Below are 20834 nucleotides of genomic sequence, written 5' to 3' on the forward strand. Positions count from 1 at the left end.
AGGGAGGGTTGTAAAGTTCAGAAGCAGAAATTTTCTGGGTATGCTTGAAATAATGCAGGCAGAGATAGCAGGGATTTCCTGCCTGAGTAATTCTTCCCTCACCATTTCCAGATGAATAACTCCTGAAGAGAAAAGTGATGCCCATACTCCTCATGACTTGGGACTGTTAAGTTCCCATTGTACAATATCCCCTCTCTGCTACTGACATCCTTAACTCACGTGTCAGGGAATCCAGAATGGCAGTACCTAAACAGCACCCTCAAAATCCTAAGGGACAAGAAGTGCAGCACAAGTAAAAATGAGTGGGCTTATTTTCCCCTTAGTTTGAAACATCTGTGCCCAGTTTATAGCACAAGATAAATTCTGCTCTAGGCTTCAACCTTGCACACATCCCTGGAAGTGTTCAAGGCCAGGCTGGACACGGCTTGGAGCAACCTGCTCTAGTGGAATGTGGTCCTGCCCATGGCAGGGAGATTGGAACAAGATGACCCTTAAGGTCCCTTCCAACACGACACTGTGACTATGATTAGAGCCAAGCAAGGCTCTGGCAAACTGCAGTTTATAGGGGACCATTTACTCCTGCAGCCTGGGATGAGACCAAGTAACACCGTAGGAAAATGCAGCTATCACTGCAATAAAGTCCCACAGAACAGGAATTCCCACCATTCCCACGCCACACAGACTGGGAAGAAAGCATGCATTACTACCAAGGAAATTGAAATAAAAGTTTTCAAGAGCCAACTCTTTAGGAAAGACCTCATTCCTTAAGAAACACCCTTTAGAAAAGACTCCATTCCTTGAAAAACAAAGTAAAAAACCCGAAGCCATGGCAGAGGTTAGATTCTGCAGTTTAGTGATAAAGTAAATAAATCTGCATACGTGCAGAAAGAAAATTTTTTTGCAGGAGGAAATGGACAACTGTTTTCTGGGAAAATTTCTAAGTTGTTTCAAAAAAACCAAGAGTTCCTAAGTGTAATGATAATGTTAAAAGGAAAACAGAACAACATCAAAGACAGAGTAAGCACATTTACTTTCTCTTCACATAAATGCACTTGCACACCACCATACACACTCTCCTTTGATGACTAGCATTTAACAAAAGTGATTTCAACAAGTCATTAAAAATTTTTTTCTTCTAAAAACCTTGAATCTCAAACAAATCCAATTCTAACAATGAGTATTAAGAGTTTGGCCAGGCCCCCCTGCAGAAAAGCTGCAGCTGTGTAAGACATTGCTACAGCTCAGCTGTTCAGTGTCCCTTCTTGCCACACCCATATATAAATAAATCAATCATATATGGGTCATTTGAGAATCCCTTGTTGCTTTAGTGCACAGCCAGCCAGGGCAGCTAAATCTATTTCTGCAACACTGGCTGTGATCTTGGTGATCAGTAGCTGAATGCTCTTGTTCAGCATGAGGGCACTGTCGGGGGGTGACACCCCAGCTTTTCCATCACCCACTCTGGCTCTCCTCTTCAGGGCTTTTTTCCTCAAGGACATAAAGTTATTTAGAGGTTCCTCTCAGGCAGCAACAATTCAAGCAATTTTCTATATTGCTCGCTCACAATCCTAATTCAGCTCTAAATAGATTCCCAACTGAAAGTTCATGCATAGCATTTTTTGCGTTGCATTAAAGCTAGATGGATGCAGACTGACATGCACTGATGCTAAGGACTCCAAAGTACTGCACTATTATTCAGGTATTTTCCTGCGGCAGAAATTTTGGAGGAGAGATTTTAACCTTATGGAGTCCAACAAAATGAACTCTCCAGGTGTCTGAATTTGGAAACATTTTCCAGTTGGAATTAGTATTGAAGAAACATGTGCTTACCTGCTAAAGGAAGATGAAAACAGCACTGAATAGTAAACAGGGAAGACTCTGCAGCAGGTTTCCGAGAGTCAACATGAAAATTATTGACAGGCAATACAAACTGGTTGAAAAAAGTCAGGCCCTTGCAAAAAAGTCACCTCTGCAACAAAAGATGAACAAAAGAGCAGTATTGTAAATATTGCTATTCTACAATATATTTCAAGAGTGCACTAATAAACCCATATTGATACACACATAAGTAAAATAAGCACAATAGCCAGTGCTGCTCTACCTCACTGCTGACTCAAATATTTCTTCTTGCATATTTCCCGTTTCTGTTTTATTTTCTTCATGGAGAGCAATTCACTGGCACCAACATTAAAAGCTACACTTACCTCTAAAGAGGGCAAGAAAGCTTCCATGGGCACAGACAGTGCAAACAGTTCTGTGTCCCAACATTAAGGAGGTGACAGAAAAAGGTTTGAAATATGCTGCATGATCTACAGCAATCAGCTTTGGAGAGTAGATGTCCTGGAAGGCCCAAGTAAGATTTAAATGCATCATTTAGAAGTACTGGGAATTCTTTCTTTAGGGCTTCAAATGATGGGTACAATATCACTGCCTGCCCTGGGCTGGTCTTGAAGTGTCCCTCTGAGGTGACTATTAACACAGTTAACAACCCCAGAGCGGATAAATAGGTGAAGCACAGAATTAAGAATTATGTCATTTCTAACTCCAACATAAACACCTTCATAATTTAAAGATTATTTTTGCAAATAACTGGCCAATAAATATAGAACACTATTAGGAAAATAATAGACGTGTGTGTGTGTATATATACACACATACATACATATATATGTATATATATACATGCACATACATACATACATACACCATACACACAGATACACAGTAGTATTCACATGCATCCACATTCTCAGTACAGTTCTTCATGCCTTGCACTTTGCATAGTATTTAGTACCAACTCTAACACACTGCTAAATTTAACAAAAAATATGTATATGTCCTTTTTGGTTTAGTTCATCCAGGGTATAAATCACTCTGGCTTTTGTTTTGTGACATTTCATACTTACTTTCAAAGGATGTGACTGCATGTGTTTAAAAATATGCATTTTAAAGTTAATCTTTGCTGCACTTGAGAGAACAAAACAATCCCCTTATATTCCCCCTTTGTCTGCTTCACGAGTATCAGCTTCATTCTGTTACCCTTTATTTTAGGAGATCTTAGAGGTGTTAGCTTAAGTCAGAGTGTTGGGCAAGGTCAGTGCATTTTGCCTGCAATGCCTTCAGGAGCACAAACACAGCAGCTCAGCAGAGGGCTGCAGGACTGGAGAAATCACTCTCAGCTTGGAGGCTGCAGAGCCCTGGACTGGTGTCCTGAGCACCTGGGCCAAGGTCGGGAAAGCAACCTCTCAGCAGCATGCGGGAGATAACACATCAACAAAACCGACACGAGGGACCGTGGTGCAAAACCACAAGGTACAAACATCGTCACCCAGAGCAACAACAGTTCCTGTGGACACAGCTGGACATTGCAGGAGTGTATGAAAAACTGCTCTAATTTTATGAGAAATTCCGTTGATGTGCTGAGGCCCGAGCAGCAGGCCTCAGCCAGAGCTGACTTAAAAGATGGGCAAGATGTGGCTGACACCATCAGTATTATTTAGCTAAAAATACATGACTGAGACGCTGATGCTATCTGTTTAACACCAAACTGACTGCTTTAGAAACTTTCACATAACCTTGTGTAGTTCTCTGCAAGAAATCTAGCATTTTAAGAATCTTTCCCAACTGACATGAACAGAGACTTGGTTGTAGGGTATTTTATGGGAAACCCTCCCAGCCAAGGCAAGGGCCCTGGCCAAGCCCTGGTCCCTCCTGACTGGGAAGTGTGCCATCAGATCCAGGAGTTTCTGTGATAGAATACCATCAGGCCACTTGGACTTGCTGCTCTGCGCCTATAAACGCTGGACCCGCTTTTGGGGTGAATTTGGAGACCTCACCACTGTGGGTGGAAGCACTGTGTAGGATTTTCCCAATTGCCAGGAAGGGCTCTCCTGGACCTCGCTGTGAAACAGGGCTCCCCAGGGACTGTGGGCTCTGGATGATGGTGGAGTATTTAGGCAATTGGTGATGTATCTCTCTCAATCACTATCCTTTCTCTTGTATAGTAATGATTAGGTGCATTACCTTTCTCACTTTTGCTTGTTGCTAAAGCCAAGCCTGCAGTTTTACTGGATGTATCATTTTACTTTTGTGTTGCCTTAAAATTCGCAGTAAAATAAGACCATTCTTTCCATTGGTGTCTGTGTCCTTTAAATCGCCCCCATCGATTGGCAGAACACACCTCCTGATTTCTGACAGATATTATCAACAGAAAGCACAATATTAGGTAATTGGTTCTCAAAAAATGAAGTGTTTATGGGTATGAAAATTGTGTTTTGCTTGGAGAACTTGCTTTGACATTTCTATGCTAGCAGATTAAAAAAAAAATCCTCCATTTTGCCTATAATCAGTGATAATTTGATCAGCCAGCATAATAAACCTATATCATAATGCTACTCTTTAGGATTTAAGGGGGCCATTTCAGAATAAAATTCCACTGCCTTCTTTACTTAAACTGACCTAACATTGATGATTAAAGCTCAGCTATTCCATCAATACAAGGATGAAGTATGGTTTGGGATTTTTTTTTAATTTGTTGAAATACATTTATCTTGCCTTTATCTAACATTCAGTATATCTAAACTACTTATAGGTTCAGAAGAAAAAGAGAATGCCTAGAAAAACCCAACTCATGATGCTGTTGCATAGAAGTTTCAGGAGACTGTAATTACATATTCCTTTTTCCAGCGGAGCAACTGGTGCAGTCTTTGGCAGATAAAGCAAATGAAGATTTCATTTGTCATCAAGTATTGATACTATCCCTTAAACCAAGCATTTCCCAGAAGCGGAATTTCAGAACACACACTGCTGGCCTACTTTCCCACTCCAGGGATAGCAGCAACTCGAGGCTCTCAGAAGAATCCCTGCTAATGACCCAAAATTACCGTCAGGCTGGAGCTTTAGAGACCTCCTGACCAGCATGGAAAGAAACATGACTCCAGAGGTTTTTGGACTGTAAAGCTGTCACAAAATCCAGACTCATCTCAAACTGCTCTGAGCCACAGGGCAGTACAATTTCCAGGTAAATGCTACATGTGAGGCAGAGGAGGAAAATGTATAGTGTGCTTAATGATGTTGTTTGTGAATTTCTTCAAAACCAAAATGTTACTCCTGGCAGCCTGATTCTGTTGCATGTATTTTGTTGCATGTATTCTGACTTTCTTTTCTTTTGCATTAGTTACACTTAGTCTGCTTTTATATCTCTGAGGACATAAACTAATGAAGATCAAAACCTAAAGGAAATAATTCTCCTGAAAATTCTTTGTGCTACTCTTAAAAGATCAGCATTAGAAAATGTCACATTTAACTCTGGAGACAAAGAGAAAGCTAGAATGTACTAAAAACAAAAATGAAAATTTAAGGGGCTGATTACAGGATTAATACGGTCTAAAAGCATCAATATATCCCCCATCTTATCTCAGACTATCACTTTTTCAATACTCAAGGCTCCTACTTGAAAGCTCTCTTCACACTCACAGCTCCAGGAATTCATATTTAGAATCTCTCATTCTTCACTTCCCATAGACTGACTCTGAAACATTGAGGACTAACTGATCACAGGAACAATGATGCACAGATCCCTGCCAGCTGCCTACATGGGTGAGAGCGGTGATGCTCCACTTTGCATAGAGCACCAAGTGAACTGCCTTTCACAGCACCCCAAGCTGAATTCATATTCAGCTAAGTGAAAACACCTCGCAAGTGAAGCTTCCAAATGCAACTGCCAGCATTTTCACACTGTAAGCAGGCTGTGAATTTAATCCTGGAGGTAGAAGAGTATCACATTTTTCAAGGGGTGAGCTACAATTTAACAAAACAGATAAAAAAAAATCGTGATGGCAATGTTCCTCAAATTCATAAGTGTCTTTATAGAGTGAGATTTTAAAATCTTTCTGCACAGTCTTAACTCTGCCTTAATTAAAAACATAGAAAAATATTGAACAATTTCAGCAGGAAAAGACTAGAAAATACTATTCATAGTGTGCATAATTCAAAGTTAAATTCACCTTTGAGGTATTAGTGCCTTGGTATACAGGCTGCCCATTTGTAAGTCTCACATTAAAGTCAACATCCCACAGTGATTTCAATAAAACATTAAAGGTTCAGGTTAACTCAAGGAGAAGAGCTCTTGGATGGGTGAGTGCAGCATAACTACATAGTAAAAGTTCCTTTTGAACTCTCCATGAGCTCTTTCAGGACAAAACAGAAAAGTGTCTACTTTGCTTCCATTAAAGCACTTGAACTCATGAATTTTTGAAGTAGTGTTTAAAGGGTTTTAATGCTAAAGGATTCAGTGAGTGTAAATGAGGTCATTTTGCAAGAATTTTAGTCAAGAAGCCACTGGATCTCCTTTCCTGGCTCAGTCACTTCAGGAATCTCAGAGACAAAAACTGTCAACTGTCTTCCCCCTGAATTTGAAAACTGAACAAATCCTGGCAGCAGCCTGGCACTACCTCTGCAGCAACACTTCTCTGCCCACCAAAAAAAAAGCATTCCACTTCATCTTCCTTTGCTTTTGACTGAAATGCCAAATGCCAACATCAACATTTCTTACTGGCTTTCTTCCTTATTCCCAAGAACTGTAGGAGGTGGGAAAAGAAAATGGGAACATGTCAATTTGTCCTCCTTTTTATAAACAATTCCTGCACCGGGAGGGGTCCTGCTCAGAGTCTTCCTCACCCAATGAGCCCAGTGCTCAGCCTGTCTGCTGAGGTGTCAGACCCCATGTGGAAAACATCTTCAGGAATAGCAGCTTCCCGTTAAGAACAATAGCAACCCTATAAGGAGATTAAGACAGTGATGGGTCCTGGGCAACCTGGATTCACAGCCAGCCTAGAGAAACAAATCTCACCCTTCTCATCCAAGCCACTGCTCCTGGCACGGCCAGCAGCGAGCAAGCTTTGGAAGGAGCATGAGAAGAGGGGGAGAGAGGCATCTGACAGCAGGGCAGAGCCAAGAGTGACTTCCAGTGCAGCAGGAATTTACAGTCTGCATTGCAAAAAAGGAATTATTAAGTCATAACCCACAAACCCCCTTGATAACGTTATCTGTCTCTTCACACTTCTGTAGACTTTACTGAACACGCTCTAAGGATCACTGAGGTTATCAGGAACATCTCTACTCAGACCACCAGGCTTCTGGCACACCACCTTTCAGAAATTCACCTCTCACATGGCTCTATTTTCAGAGCAGAGCTGGGCTTACTTATTTCCATGGTGGGGATCACAGTCGATGCCAGCAATAGCACCAGACACAGGCATATGGAGAATATGTAGTGGAGTTTTACAAGAGATGCTCACAAGGTCCCAGTGGCAAACAAAAACTCTGAATGGATGGCAGGGATTGGGCGAAAGGAAAGGAAAGGAATGGAAAACATTGTAATTCTCAATTCCCAAGGCTACTATGACTACAGGGAAATTAAAAAAAAACAAAGGAAAAATAAAAAGAGTTCAATCCTTACATGGACTGCACTCTACCGTCATGAATCCTGAAAACAGAAGTAATTGTCACTTGCACTTAATAGTATTAGGGAAACAGGAAAAAAATTAATAAGAATATTAAGCAGGCAGTTCATCCTAAGCTCATTAGAGACGGCTTTCAAGTCTGCAAAGAGAAACTTAAGAAATGATGCCACTACTATCACTTCTGCCCCTCCTCCTGCCCTACCAAAGCAAGGATGGTCATGGGGCTGTGTTTTACTGTTGCTGTGTAAATCCAGCAGCTTTGCTGGTATCAGCTCTGCTGCCAAAGGAGGTGAAGCTTTGCTGAAGCTGCCAGATACAAGAGTAAGATAACTTTCTGCTCCAACAGCCTTGCAGATTTTGAAGAAAGGCAGCAAATAGCTGGGGGCAGCAACTTCTTATATTTCCTCTGACATTTCTACCACATTCTGAGACTCAGATTCTGACTCTGCATGAAATGGCAGCTGCTTAGTCAAAAGCTTCCCCAGGAAACCCAGAAATATGAGAACACAGTCTGCATCTGCTGCTGTTTTCAGAGCACACACTACTGCCTGAACCCCTTGAGAATAACAGAAGAAAAGGATATAGAAGAAGCTTTTGCCTCCTGTCCAGTGAGGATGATATGCCTGGACATCAGAGAACAAATTACCGTGGGAGGAGACAGAGCAGGTCTCTCAGCTCACAAAGTTGGGGTGGTGTGAGTATAGGCCTTGGACTTCTACAGAAGCTGCCAAGTTCATGGCTCCACTGATTCTCCATAACTGAAAGCAGGGAGAGGCTGGATAAGCCATGCACCAAAGTTAGGACTTGGTGTGCTGGAGGCAGTATGTAGGGAATGGTTAGGTGGGAAATAAACTAACAAAAAAAGAGGAGCGGAATAGAAGTAGCAGCAATTACAGGGCTATCATAAAAAGCACTTGGATTCAACTCAGCTATCTTTTTGTGCTCCTGCCATCACTAATTTATAGTCCCACACTGCAAATATATGTGATATAAAGCCTGCCATTCCATCATGACCCCTCTGAACAGTTCTAAGAGACACCCTGAGCCCCTAAACCATATTCAGATCTTCTGTAATGACTCAGTTGCAGAGCTATTCTCAGGGATTAACAACTGCCAGAATGGTCTTTCAGGCTCAGGAAGGGACACTTGCCCATGGCTCATCTCTGGAAAATCTTTATCATCATTAATAACTCCAGGAGAGGAGTATCCAAAATTGTGTTGTGCTGGATTTTTTTTTTTTTTAGGTTGGGTATACAAAGTATTCTTTTATGGATGTCAACAGTATTGGATCAGGACCCAGGTTGTCATGAGACCACCTCAAAGAGCCTGTAGTCTAGGAGAGGAGAAGCAAACCCCACATTCCTTGCCCTGGGTGAATCCCTCAGATACCTCCTGAGTGCCCAGCTGATATTTCAACAAAGGTATTTACAACCATTCACAAGACCACACTATACCTTGGGAATTTTTGTTTAGTTTTGTGTCTGTTACCTTGCAGTTCATGCTTGCCTGTTTTCCACAGCTCTTGATGCAAAGAGCATTTTCTTCACAATTAAAAGGAGAGCATCTTCCACAAATCCCTGGAACTGGGACTGTCAGAAACTGTGCAGCCCTGGGTAGCAGACAGACCCTGAACTAATGAAGCATTTAAACACATCCTTAACTAATTTTAAGCACAGTAGCAGTACCAGTGTACCTCCAATTGGCCATTCCCCTTTGTTTCTAAATAACCTATCAATGTTCCAAAACTGACTGTGCTGCAAAGACACGGGATTTGATCCAGAAAAAGCATGTGTGCTGAAATGTTTGGCTCCCACATGGTGTAAGTTTCTGAAGAGAAGTGTGAATCGACAGGGAGAGGATTCTTAAGGTTTTCGAGCAGCTTTGCCTCGAGGTAGATTTTGTGACCAGGCTATTTAGTAGTATTAATCTTCAGCTGTTTTGTTCATGATACAAGTCATTTGGCTGTCTGCACTGAGTGGAGAGACAGCAACCTATCAATGGCAGAGCAGCTGCACCACTCCAAGCAGACAGATGGCAAGGATACAGCTCAATTCTTTCCCCTCTTTATTTCCTATTTCCCTCCTATCATCTTATTTTATCCAACCCCCCTCTCCCCCCCAGTTCTTTCGGCAGGGGAAGGAGATCTACTTGGACCTCAGTGTGCTTAAAGAGCAAATTATGTTTTTGATCCAATTACTTCCCGAGTCTTCCTGAGTAGTAGCAATCTGTCCTCACCCCAGACAGAAAGCAACTGCTGTTGCACAGCTGGTCTGGCACCAGCAGTGCTGGAAGATGAATGGCAGGCAGGTGTGATGTCGGTTTGGCTCACGAGCTGCAAAGAAATCAAGGAAGAAATCCCTGCTTGTTGCAGAGGGAAGTGTGATTTGGAGCTATTCCTGCAGAGTGGCTGGTGGTTTAATCAGAGAAAAGCCTAATGGATGAGTCCACTAATTCTTGGATCGTGCCAGTTGGCACTGGGCCTTTATTGGAGAACTGAAGAAGGCTCTCAGATCCTCACTGGCATCTAGCTGCCATGGTTGTGGGCACACAAACACGAATGCCTCAGGATCATCTTGAGGGCAAGACTGGTATTAGATGAATTAAAGATAAACAACCTTACCACGAAAAGAAGGTAGTAAAATGAACACCAATTCATCAATACAAAGAACAACCTAGGACTTCTTCCCCATTCTCCTTCACTTGATAAAGCAGCAAATTACCTTGGACCACCCAACAGGTCGCCAGCTTGGCTGAAGTTCTATATATCTTCAAGCTTTTTAAAATAAAACCCTTTTCAGTCTGGGTGGTGGTGTCTTTTGCTTCTTCATTTTCATTTGCCAGGCTGGCCTCAGAGACTTTCACTGTCATACTGTCACTCCTACCAAAATTTTCAAGACCACTGAAATTTTCACACACAAATGGATGGATGAGTTTGTTTCCAACAAAAGAAGAGGTATGACCTCCTGAGAGAACACAGGCCTCCTGCTACTAACATGGCACTCTGTGAGCCTGTATGAAGGCACATGGACAAAAAAGAGACTCAGCCTCAAGCATCAGCCTCTCACCAGGCAAAACAGAGGCAAAGAGCTGATAGAAAAACAATACCATTTGGAGAGGAATGTAAAGGCGAACACTTTGCAGACTAACATGTTATCCAAGCTCACAGGAACCCTCCAGCACTGCCAGAACAGTTAAATAGATTTATCTAAACCAGTCAAAGCTTCTGCTTGGACACTGCCACCCTGTGCAAACAGATCCCTTAGTGGGTGCAAGCAGGAGGGTTAAAGCAGTCACTAGCCTGGGAATCCCTCCTGCTTGGCCAGAAGAGGAGCAGCCAGAGCAGAACTAGAACAGCCACCCTCACTGAAGCATCTCCTATCCATGGGTTAACCTGAGCTTTTTGATTTTACCTCAACTGGCTCTGTTCTGCTAAGCAGACACATGCAAGACTAACTGCTAACAAAGGGCCTCTCCAGAATTTAACTGGAAACAGTAGTTTGCAAAGTTGATAGCAGTGCAGCACCGTTGCTGTGCTTTCTCTGAGTCATCCATCAAAAGCCTCGATGCAAGTTTCTGATGGGGCAAGAAGAACACCAACCTATGAGCTTTTTAAACACTAGTTCCACTGCCCTATTGCAAGCAGGTGACAACACTATGCAAGTAGTAGAAGTCATTTAAAACCTGAACAAAACTGCTTCTTCAACAAAGATGATACTGAAGAGTTTTCAAGCTTCCATGAAAACAGAGGAAACACGAGAGATCTGATATGACAAGTAACTGAAGAACAACATGATTTAGATTTTAGATCCAGTGGCACAACCCAACCAGAAGATTTCGCTACATATGAAACCAAACTTTGGAAAATCTTACAAAATGACAATAGCAAAAATTAGGTGATAACTGAAGAGAAGGAAGAATCTGGGTATCAAGGCATACTGGGGAGCTTGTTGAATCTGTGATGGTGGACAATGCCAACCGGTAAGAGCTGTAACCTTCACAAAATGCTACCACTCAACCTCTGTTGAATTGGAGAGCACTGTTTCTCCACACCTTCCCAGCACGTCAGAGAACAGTGCTGGGAAGCTGCCAAGGGTCCAGGCAAAGCAAACTAAGAGGGGAAACTCCCCAAAAACTAACCCCAAACCTGAAAGATGCTCAAAAGCCTGCACAAACCTAAGCACCATTTCTTAGTCTTTTAATTCAGGGAAAACTCTCTCTGACCATCAAGGGCAATCACACATTGAAGGTGTGATTACACTCAGTAAAAATTAACTGCAAGTCAGGCAATTTTTTCCCCCAGACCTTATTGAGCAGGTTCCTAAGAATTTACCAAATAGCATAAAAGCAGTTGTATTGAAATAAGACATAAGAATCCTAAATCTTATTTCTTAGGGATTTTTTTTCATTATCCTCAAACTGTGGAACACTCACAGACCAAAATTCAACAGAGGCAGATGCTGTGGGAATGCAGCAAAACAAAAAAAAGATAATTAAGCATTAAGCAAAAATAGAAGCATGTGTTCTCCCAGGATACATTCTAGGCACAATCACTTATGGGTAACTAAAGAACAGTGAAAGTGTTTCCACAAAATCTCACAGCAGGAAGCCAGATGACTCAAAAACAAACCTGAAAACTCCTATATGCTTTCATTTTCAAACAACGAAGGAGAAAAAGACAAGATGTCACAAAAGGCTGGTGGACTCCACTTATGTCATACTGAGTCAGCATCTCACTAAATTTCAAAGATGTCACTGAGATGATGATAGGGCAGCAATTCCCAAGGAAAGATGGGCCAGATCCTTGATGCTACGTTCCCCACACAGGGTCAATGCAGCTTTTTTTACTCCTCAGCAGCACTTTGCTTAAAGGTAATTTAAAAATGAGTTCCATGCCTCAAAATTAATTTTGAAGCCTCAGAAGAAGCTGAAAGACTACTATGAATACTGTATGACTGCTATTAAATCCAAGGTTTTCCTTAAATTTGTTTACTCTATATACACACCAGAAATATCCTGATTTTGCCAAAATATTGATGGGATGATGTTTAGTAGCTCTCACCTGCTAATTAAAGGGCAGGAAAAGAGAGACCGTCTTTCTAAAAGGTTACATTTCTGTCATGACAGTGATGCTCAAAGAAATTAAAAAAAAAAACCAAAAAAAACTAGACAAACAAAAGGAGCCCTCAAAAGTAAGGACAAAATCAAAGTGAAGGGAACATTCCTCCCTCCCAGCCCTCCAAGTCCATTTTCTTCAGGGATGGAGCAGGCTTTCAAGAGCTGATTAAATATGCCACCTATCTAAGGTGGTGGGATTTGACCAGACATCTTCAAATTTTGCTAAAGAAAAAAATGCAAGAGCCCCTCTTGCTCTGTCTGTCCTACTACAGTAACAGAAACAGGCTGAGCTGGATCTGGCATGATATTAAAAAAAATCCAACAGAATTAAAGAGGGATGTAAGTGCACTTTATTTCCCTTCATAGTCATCTTCAAGCCTTGAAAACTTGGGTTAATCCCTCTTATACGTATTTGTTTCTAATCTTTACCAAATTTGACTTCCATCTTGGGACAAAGCTCAGAAAAAGGAGGCAGATAAAGGCTGGAAGAGAATGTGAAACCACCTGCAAAATGAGAGATTAACACAGATGCCTTTGTGCTCATGGAAAACATACAAAGAAATGTGACAGGGAGCCATGAAAGCACAGCTAACAGCAGACTGCAGGAGGCAGTAGGCAAACACACCGGAGGGAGTCAAGGATTTTTGATTCAGTAGAAAGCTCTGCTTGTTTCTGTTTGAGTACAAATATTCTCTGTGGAACCAGAGGACCTCCAGGCTTGGTATTCCCATAAGAGGAAAGCTCTTCCCTCAAGATGGCATTAGCTAGACTGGCTTCAGGCCCCAACACAAAGGCATTTTGGTGGCTGATCCAGAAATAACTGAAACAAAGGCCAGAACTTCTGTTCTCCACCAAAGGTGGTGGGTTGAATTGGTGAATTTTTAAACTCCTTTAGCTTCATGGTGACTTCAGACGACCCAGGTTTTCTTGGGAATCCTTTCTGCCCTTGTTTCCTGCTGCCACTGTCCCCCCACTGCACAACCTTGCTGGGACGAAGCATAAGCTGCATCCAGCTGTGCTGTGCCAGTATCCATCTTTCACTGAGGCACCAGAGAGCTGCACTGCACTTCACTTAGGTGAGGTACAGCAGGGCTGGCATTCTGCATCCTTCCTTAAGTTATTCCATGCATAAAAGATGTAGTAAATATTTCCCTGTATTTCTTCAGGCTTGCAGTATTTGCTCTTACTTTTAGTAGAAAGTAAAAGCTTTCAACATGACCTAGTACCTTAATTCACATGATTTTATCTTTAAGGCTGCTGCACAGTTCCATTTATTAAAATGAGCAAGAGACAAACATAACCCCAGAGAGTAATAGGTTTACTGTAGTAATTTACAGTTCTTACATGGAAGAAACTGAAATGTAATCAGAGAGGGTGGGGAAGAAGGAAGGATGGGAAGCAGGACAGTGCCATAACAGAGCTGTCAGTGCTGCAGGATTCAACTACAGCGCAAGACAGTGCTCTCGGCATGGAAAAGCTCCAAGGAAGAGGGCATATGGTGCTGCTGTACCTAAAAACTCGGTACTGAATAACTGGCACCTTTGGCTATTCTAAATGCACGGGCATCGCTCAGCTTCTCCACATTCACTGATTTCTTACCCATGTGCTCCTCTAGAATTCACCCAAGTCTGCAACAGGACAGTGCAAGCCCTGGGCCATCACACCCCCATAGAAGCTACAAGACATGAACACTGAGATCTGTTTGCATTAGGGCTGGAGTCACTATTCCCAGACATCTCCTGTCACCTCTCAAAGAGCCACAATCCATTTAACTTCCTTACAGTAAGGCAAAACCATCATAAATTAAGAACAAAACTAAATATTGGTCTCGGCAGGATCTGCAGCACTCACATCCTAGAGATTTCTCTTCCCAAGGTAGGAAGATAAGGGCTTTGCTGTAGTCAGCAAAAGAAAGTGTTTTTAAAGCATAATCAAAGCAAGTCTCTCTTAAACAGCTTCATATATCCCCTATGACTATGCAAATCCTAACTAAGGGCACCATCTTGCAGCACTTGATTCCAGCACAGCATACTGCGCTGCTCAGTGGTATGAACTGTCTTCAAATTCCACAAAATCCACTGTTCTTTATCAGCCTTTCTTTTTCCTGTTATTTATCAGCCTAATAAACCTGCTCCACTGCTGTCTCATTCATACAGGCAGGTGGGAGAATGTGCATCATAGCAGATGCTGGAGTTAAAAAAAAAAAAAAAACACTAGTAAGGGGGAACCAAAGCAAAGGCTTTTATTTGCTCATATCTGGGATCCTGGATGCATGCACAGAGCTCTGCAGCCAGCCAAAGCAGTAGCAATGACTACCTAAGTTCTCTCATGTCCCTCCAGGAGGTCTCCTAATCACTGTGGCCATCCCAAACCACAACCCGCCTCCAGACTATATGGGATCCCATAAGGAGCTGGGTCATACCCAAAGATCAGATCACTGCCCCAAGTTATGTAGATATTGTTCAGTAAGGCTTGTGGATAGAAAGACATTCTGAGCTCTTCAAGGCTCTAGAGGTTTTGCAAAACTCAGATGGATCGAGCAGGAATCCCAACAGATGTGGCCTTCACAGCTATGCAGCATTCTCCACATTCCCTATAGCAGTGTGAAGCAAGGAGCATCCAAGGGTATGTCCCAGAGTTAAAGCTGCATCCAACCTTCCCAGCAGCTGATGGGATCACCTCAGAGAGGCCATCCAGGGTCTGGCTGGACATGCCATCTCCTGGCTGAAAAGAATGGCAAGCCTCGAACACATTTTCCACCGGTTGTGTTGGTAGAAGAAACACATCATATAATGTGTGCTTCTGGAAGTCATATGCCACGTAATTCCACAAACAAGGTTACACTAGGCCCTAGGGAGGACACACTGCACACCCAGCAGAGTGGAGACCGCTGGTCCAAGAGTAGTGGCTCAGCTATCATGCTCAGTCTGTAAACACCGTATGTCTGCATGTTTATCCATGCACATGTGTGCCCCTGCATGGAAAACCAAAGGAAAAACAAAGAATGCTTAAGAAATGCTTAGGAAAAAGCCTAGCTAAGTTAACTGCTCTACCATCCACAAGCTCTGCCTCTGAAGCCCTGCTGCCCACAAAATCGCACTCCAGGCTCAAGTTGTCCAGGAGTTCAGCACGCTCCACACACAGGAGTCTGTGTTCAGCAATGCAATGATCTGCGATTTCAGTGTGCTTTTATAATTCTTCTAGCCATAACAGACTTTAGGACAAGAAATTAACCTTTCTAGTTTGACCATCTGTGGGAGAAGCAGGACACCCTCCTTCACAGGACTACACAATATTAGAGTATTTTAATTTTATAAGTGTGTTTCTTCTCCTGTTGTTTAACACTGTGAATGGAGAAGCTGTTGAAAGAAGGCAAGCAAACAAGAAGGCTAACAGGAGAGATACACAACTTCCAAGCATTTATCAGCCCATTGGCTTGAATGAGAGCAAAAGCAAGGCAGAGAAGAGAGGAAAGGGCATCACATTTTTGCCTATGCATGCAGATGATAGTCTTTATAAACTTAAATTCTTGCATCTTCCAACAAGCACAAGAATTCTTTTCAGCAACAATGGTGTTCCATTTTAATTATTTTTCCCCTAAGCTAGAGATTTACTTTCTAAATGCAGCTGAAGTGGCAACTGAGTGTCTGTGGAGGTCTGAGTACAAGGCAGTTAAGAAGAATTTCCCTCACATAGCCATAAAACAAAAGTGTTAATGTGCAAGGCAGGGAATGCACTTTGCTTTGTGTTTATACTCTGCCTAGCACAGGGTGGTCTTAGTGCCTTAGCCCAGGGGTTTAAAGGCAGAAAAAAAAAATCACCAATAAACAATAGATAGTAAGGCAGATAAATGAGGAACTGGAACTATTTCTTAAATAAGCATGACAAAGGCTAATAGAATTAGCATCTATGGGACTTTTCTTATGCTACAAAATAATTACGAAGGCCAGGATTAAAGTGTGAATGATCAAGAAACCTTCATGAGAATTCAGCAAAGATCTCAATGTATTCAGAGAGAAGTAATAGCTCTGCAATTCAGTTACATCTCTCATTAAGCATTGTTAAAATCTCCATGAAAGGGAAATGAAGTTAATTGAATTTAAATCAGCTAATAAATATTCTTTTACATACTCTTTTCCAAGAAAAAAAAAATTAAGAGAGATGATGCCAGAAGTGTATTACCAATGTTAAAAACAGCAAAAGAAAGAATTTACTGTACAATAAGCTAAGCATAAACCTTGTATCTTATTCATGGTTGGGATAATTCTTCAAATAAAATATTGAAGTAAACTGAGAAATGGTGACTGAAACACAGTATACACAATACATGGAAAAAATTTACCTTTTAACCTGGATTACTATTTTCTGTCTGTGTAACTGCAGACAATTCTAGTAGTCACACAAGCACACACTTAAGCCTGAGTATCTCCAGGAAATAGCTTAATAATGATAAATGAACTGAAGTCATGCAGAATAAAATAGAAAATCAACTCACACTGGAATTATACATGACAGAATTAATTTGGGGAGCATGCTGTAATGCCAAATTTGATTCATGCAAGCAAATCTCACTAATTTGGGCCAACATCTGGCTTCTTATCTGAACTTTGCAAGCTGCTTCTCAGTTACACAAAACTGGCTTGGACAATTTATAAGAATGAAGTCTTTCTCAAATTTTCCAATACTTTCTGTCATCAGGGATGCCAGAATTACCACAAGTATTTATTTTTCCTGGCACTATGAACTGGATTGATCCAGATTTCACTGATAGGTGTCCTGGTTTGAAGGCCAGGTATCTGCCGAGGAAGGTGGGAACCTTGGCATGGAAAATGTGACCCCCTTCCCACCAAATCATTTTAATTTTGAAGTTAAGGGGCTTTTAGGCAAAGAAACAGGAAAAGAAACAGCAGTTCCTTACTAGTATGTAGATAGTGTATAACAAGTGTATAATAGTGCACACAAACAGAACACAAACCCAGTCCCTGCCTTGTCTCGGCTGCAGGCACTTCCCCTGTGGCGCAGTTCCGGGCACGGCCAGCAGGGGCGCTGCTGGCTCACAGCCAGGCAGGGTGCAATGATTCCCCCGCGGCTGCAGGGGGCGCTGTGGCGAGAGCGCCGCCGCCTCTCTGCACGTGGGTAACGGCGGGCAGGCTGGAAAAGGGGCTTCCTTTGCCAGCCCACAGGGGCAGCCGGTCCCGGTGCCCCTCTGGATGGCGGGATGGGCTGGAGCAGGAACCTCGGAGCAGCGGCTGGAATGGCAGGGATGAGCCGACCCCAGAGCAGCAAATGAAATGTATCAGAAACTGCACAGCTGTGGCAGGAGCCGCGGGTGTCCCAGCAGGCAGGGCTGCTGGGTTACAGTGTAGTGAAAAACCCGGAGCAGCGGCAGAGAAGCGGCAGGGCTGGGCAGCGGCAGCCGGACTCTCGAACGCTGCAGAGAGAGGCTCCCTCAGAGGGGCTCGGGGTCCTGGGTTTTCCCCTGAGGCACCCAAGTGGATGGTGAAGGTCCTTTCTAGTGAGGTAGGGTGTTAATAAGGTCCCAGTCCAATGGCCACTCTTAGGGGCAAAGGCTCACTCATGGTAGAAGCAGTAAAAGACAGAGCTCCACGTTGGCAGCAAACTGAATTCTCCCCACAGCAACTGCAGACCGGCAGTCTCCCCTCCAGCCCAAGAGAGAGAGCTGAGCCCAGCCCCTCACCTCCCAGCCAAGATCTCTTATCTCTGCCCTTAGAAGAGAAAGCCCCTCAGCTACAAGAGGGCAGCCAGCTGCACCCTTCCCCCCTCCCAGGCCACTTCTTTTTCTCTCTATTAAGTACCATTTGTTACTGTCCCTTAGGCAACAGATGGGACAAAATTCCAGAAGAGAAAATAAAAAAAGAAAAGGAAAAATCCTAGCCTCCAACAATAGGATACACTACAGGATAATTTATACCAGGAACTTTATTTAGGAGCAGTGGGTTTTTTTTGTGCTGGTCCAAACAAATCATCTGATAACCCACTGACAGCAAGCAGTCTTTGCCTAGTCCTCCACAGCAAATATGAAAATATATTTTTAAAAAGTCCAAACACCACAAAATGCAGCAAAATGAACAAGCAAAACCATGCCAACAAAGTCACGGTAACCATCAGCGCAGCAGACAGGAGTGCACCGAGACTCTGCATTGAAGATCTTCGGGCCCATATTTTAAAAACTAATTGTTACTATAAACCTAAATCATACCTATGTCAACAACAGTGGGTATTCCTTTTAAAGGGAAATTAGAAGGCAAAATTTATTTACCTGATAATCGCCAAATCCAATCAGTTTACTGGTATTTCTCTAGATCAGGTTATAGTAGTTAATAAAGGAAAAGAGAAGTGGGCCTCCACTCTTCCTGGAGAGAGCCTTAACAGAGTATTTTACAGAAAGAAAAGTTAGTATTATGTTGAAAGGAAAAGCAGCAGGCTTTCGGAGGGGTTGGATGAGCACATCCAAGCTGGGAAGTCGCTTAACTTCTCTCAGCTTTCTGATTTCCTTTGCAACCAAGACAATGAAATCTCAGAACTTCTTTTCTTCTAAGTCTTCACTACAAATGGATGATGCAGGAAGTGAAAACCTTATTCCAAGTCACCAGATGAGGAACTTCTGTGACTCAAGTTACACTTAATTAAAAGAGGTTCATCCTCAAACCAGTGTTGTAAATGCTTGTCTGTGTATTACCTGCCTGCCCTTCAATAAACCATTCATGCTGGAGACACACAAACTGTCTCCAATTTTTAAAGCAGCCACTATGAATCAGAATAAACATATTCCTCCCTATCTATCAACAACATACCATCTTGGAGCCCTTATAACTCCACCAGTTCTGCAGGAAGAGCACATCTAATTTATATAAACTCTTAGTTTATTGTGGGATACCAGAAATTCAGTGGGGGAGAGATTGCCTGTCACAGCATCAAATCACCCAGGAGACATAGGTTATCATACACTGTACTTCTCAGTGGTCTAATCAGACTTTTCATGAACCGACCCACCTTGTACCTGAAGAGAGAAACAGAACAATATCATGACTGTGCAGTAACACGATAAAACCCAGAGCTGCACAACCCTCTGAAATGGCTCTTCACATTTTACCAACAAGTTGTGCCTGTTACTGGGCTTGGCAAAGAAAGAGGCAACTACTGTCCAACTCTTATCCATTAGGTTTTGTTTTTTTTTGCCAGTAATGGCTGAAACTTTAAACAGGAAAACACCTCAGGCCTGTTGCTTTCCAGTTTTTCTTTAAGAGGAGAATTCAGCATGGGTCCAAGAACATAAATTAACAAAGTCAATGCAAACCCAGTAATATTTCTAGCCCAGCCTGCTGTGCTCACCACTGGAGCACCTTCTATCACTTGCCTCCTCCCATATTCTCTCACCACATGATCAGAACAGAAATCAAGATGCTCCAATGTTTGTTTTACAGAATAACAGCAGCCAGCTATGCTCATGTATTTCCTGGATCAGAGGCTAAAGATGAAATGAGGCCTATTAATTCATCCATACAAATCCAAGCTACCAGGGAATGACTGCCCTTCCAGCAGACTGCAGAAGGGGGCTTAGCAGCCAGCTCTCAACAGAGGAGCTGACTTGGCAGACTGAAGAGTTTTGTTTCCAAAACCTCCACCCTAATCACCAGGCACAGCTCAGCCAGGGAAGATACGACTCCAAATGACCAGCCCTGCAGAACATTTTTCCCAGCTCTTTGTGAGTGTCACACAATACCAAACAACATTACCACCATTTTTCATAGATTATCTAGCTTCATTGCAAGCAGCTTTTCTTGATGTTCAAGCTACCTTCTCTTTTGCAGCCCATTATGTCTAATCACACCCTCTTGCAAAGGTTAAGAGATTATGTTTCTTGAGTAATCATACCTGAAATCAACAGAGTCTTTGCTTCTCAGATGATCTATATTAAGTATTTTTAATAATTCCTCAGAAATCAGTCACTTTGCTCTCCTAATCAACTCTTTCCATTCCCTCAGAAGGAAACCACCTTACAGTTATGCTAGGGAGCCAAATATGCATCCAGACTGCATAGGTAAAGCCTGTTATTCTTCCATTCAAAACTGGGATATCATGGACCACTGTGCTGTCCGTACAACTGCTGCACTGCAGCAGCCACAGCCAAGCACAGGCCCTTGATTTGTTCCAGCCCTGTGACTGCAGGTGCCCTTTCACACCCAATACACACATTAACCTACCAATCATTTTCTTCTCTCTTTCCAACCCTCA

General features: G+C 42.5%; 1 protein-coding gene across 8 annotated transcripts in view; it reads right to left on the reverse strand.

Annotated features, from left to right (window-relative positions):
• Positions 1-20834, reverse strand: part of PRR5 (proline rich 5) — a 132858-nt gene that overhangs the window by 59254 nt on the left and 52770 nt on the right. For 5 of the 8 annotated variants that reach the window (XM_068190554.1, XM_068190557.1, XM_068190555.1 and 2 more), the window contains exon 2: positions 1831-1969. The exons of 1 other annotated variant lie outside the window; for it this stretch is intronic. The gene's annotated coding sequence lies outside the window, so the exon portion shown is untranslated. Of the gene's footprint in view, positions 1-1830; positions 1970-20834 lie in introns of those variants that run through there. 2 more of the 8 variants (XM_068190560.1, XM_068190561.1) reach the window with 2 other exon arrangements.

The sequence above is a fragment of the Anomalospiza imberbis genome, chromosome 5 (genome assembly GCF_031753505.1).
Source record: "Anomalospiza imberbis isolate Cuckoo-Finch-1a 21T00152 chromosome 5, ASM3175350v1, whole genome shotgun sequence".
In the NCBI taxonomy this organism is placed as follows: Eukaryota; Metazoa; Chordata; class Aves; order Passeriformes; family Viduidae; genus Anomalospiza; species Anomalospiza imberbis.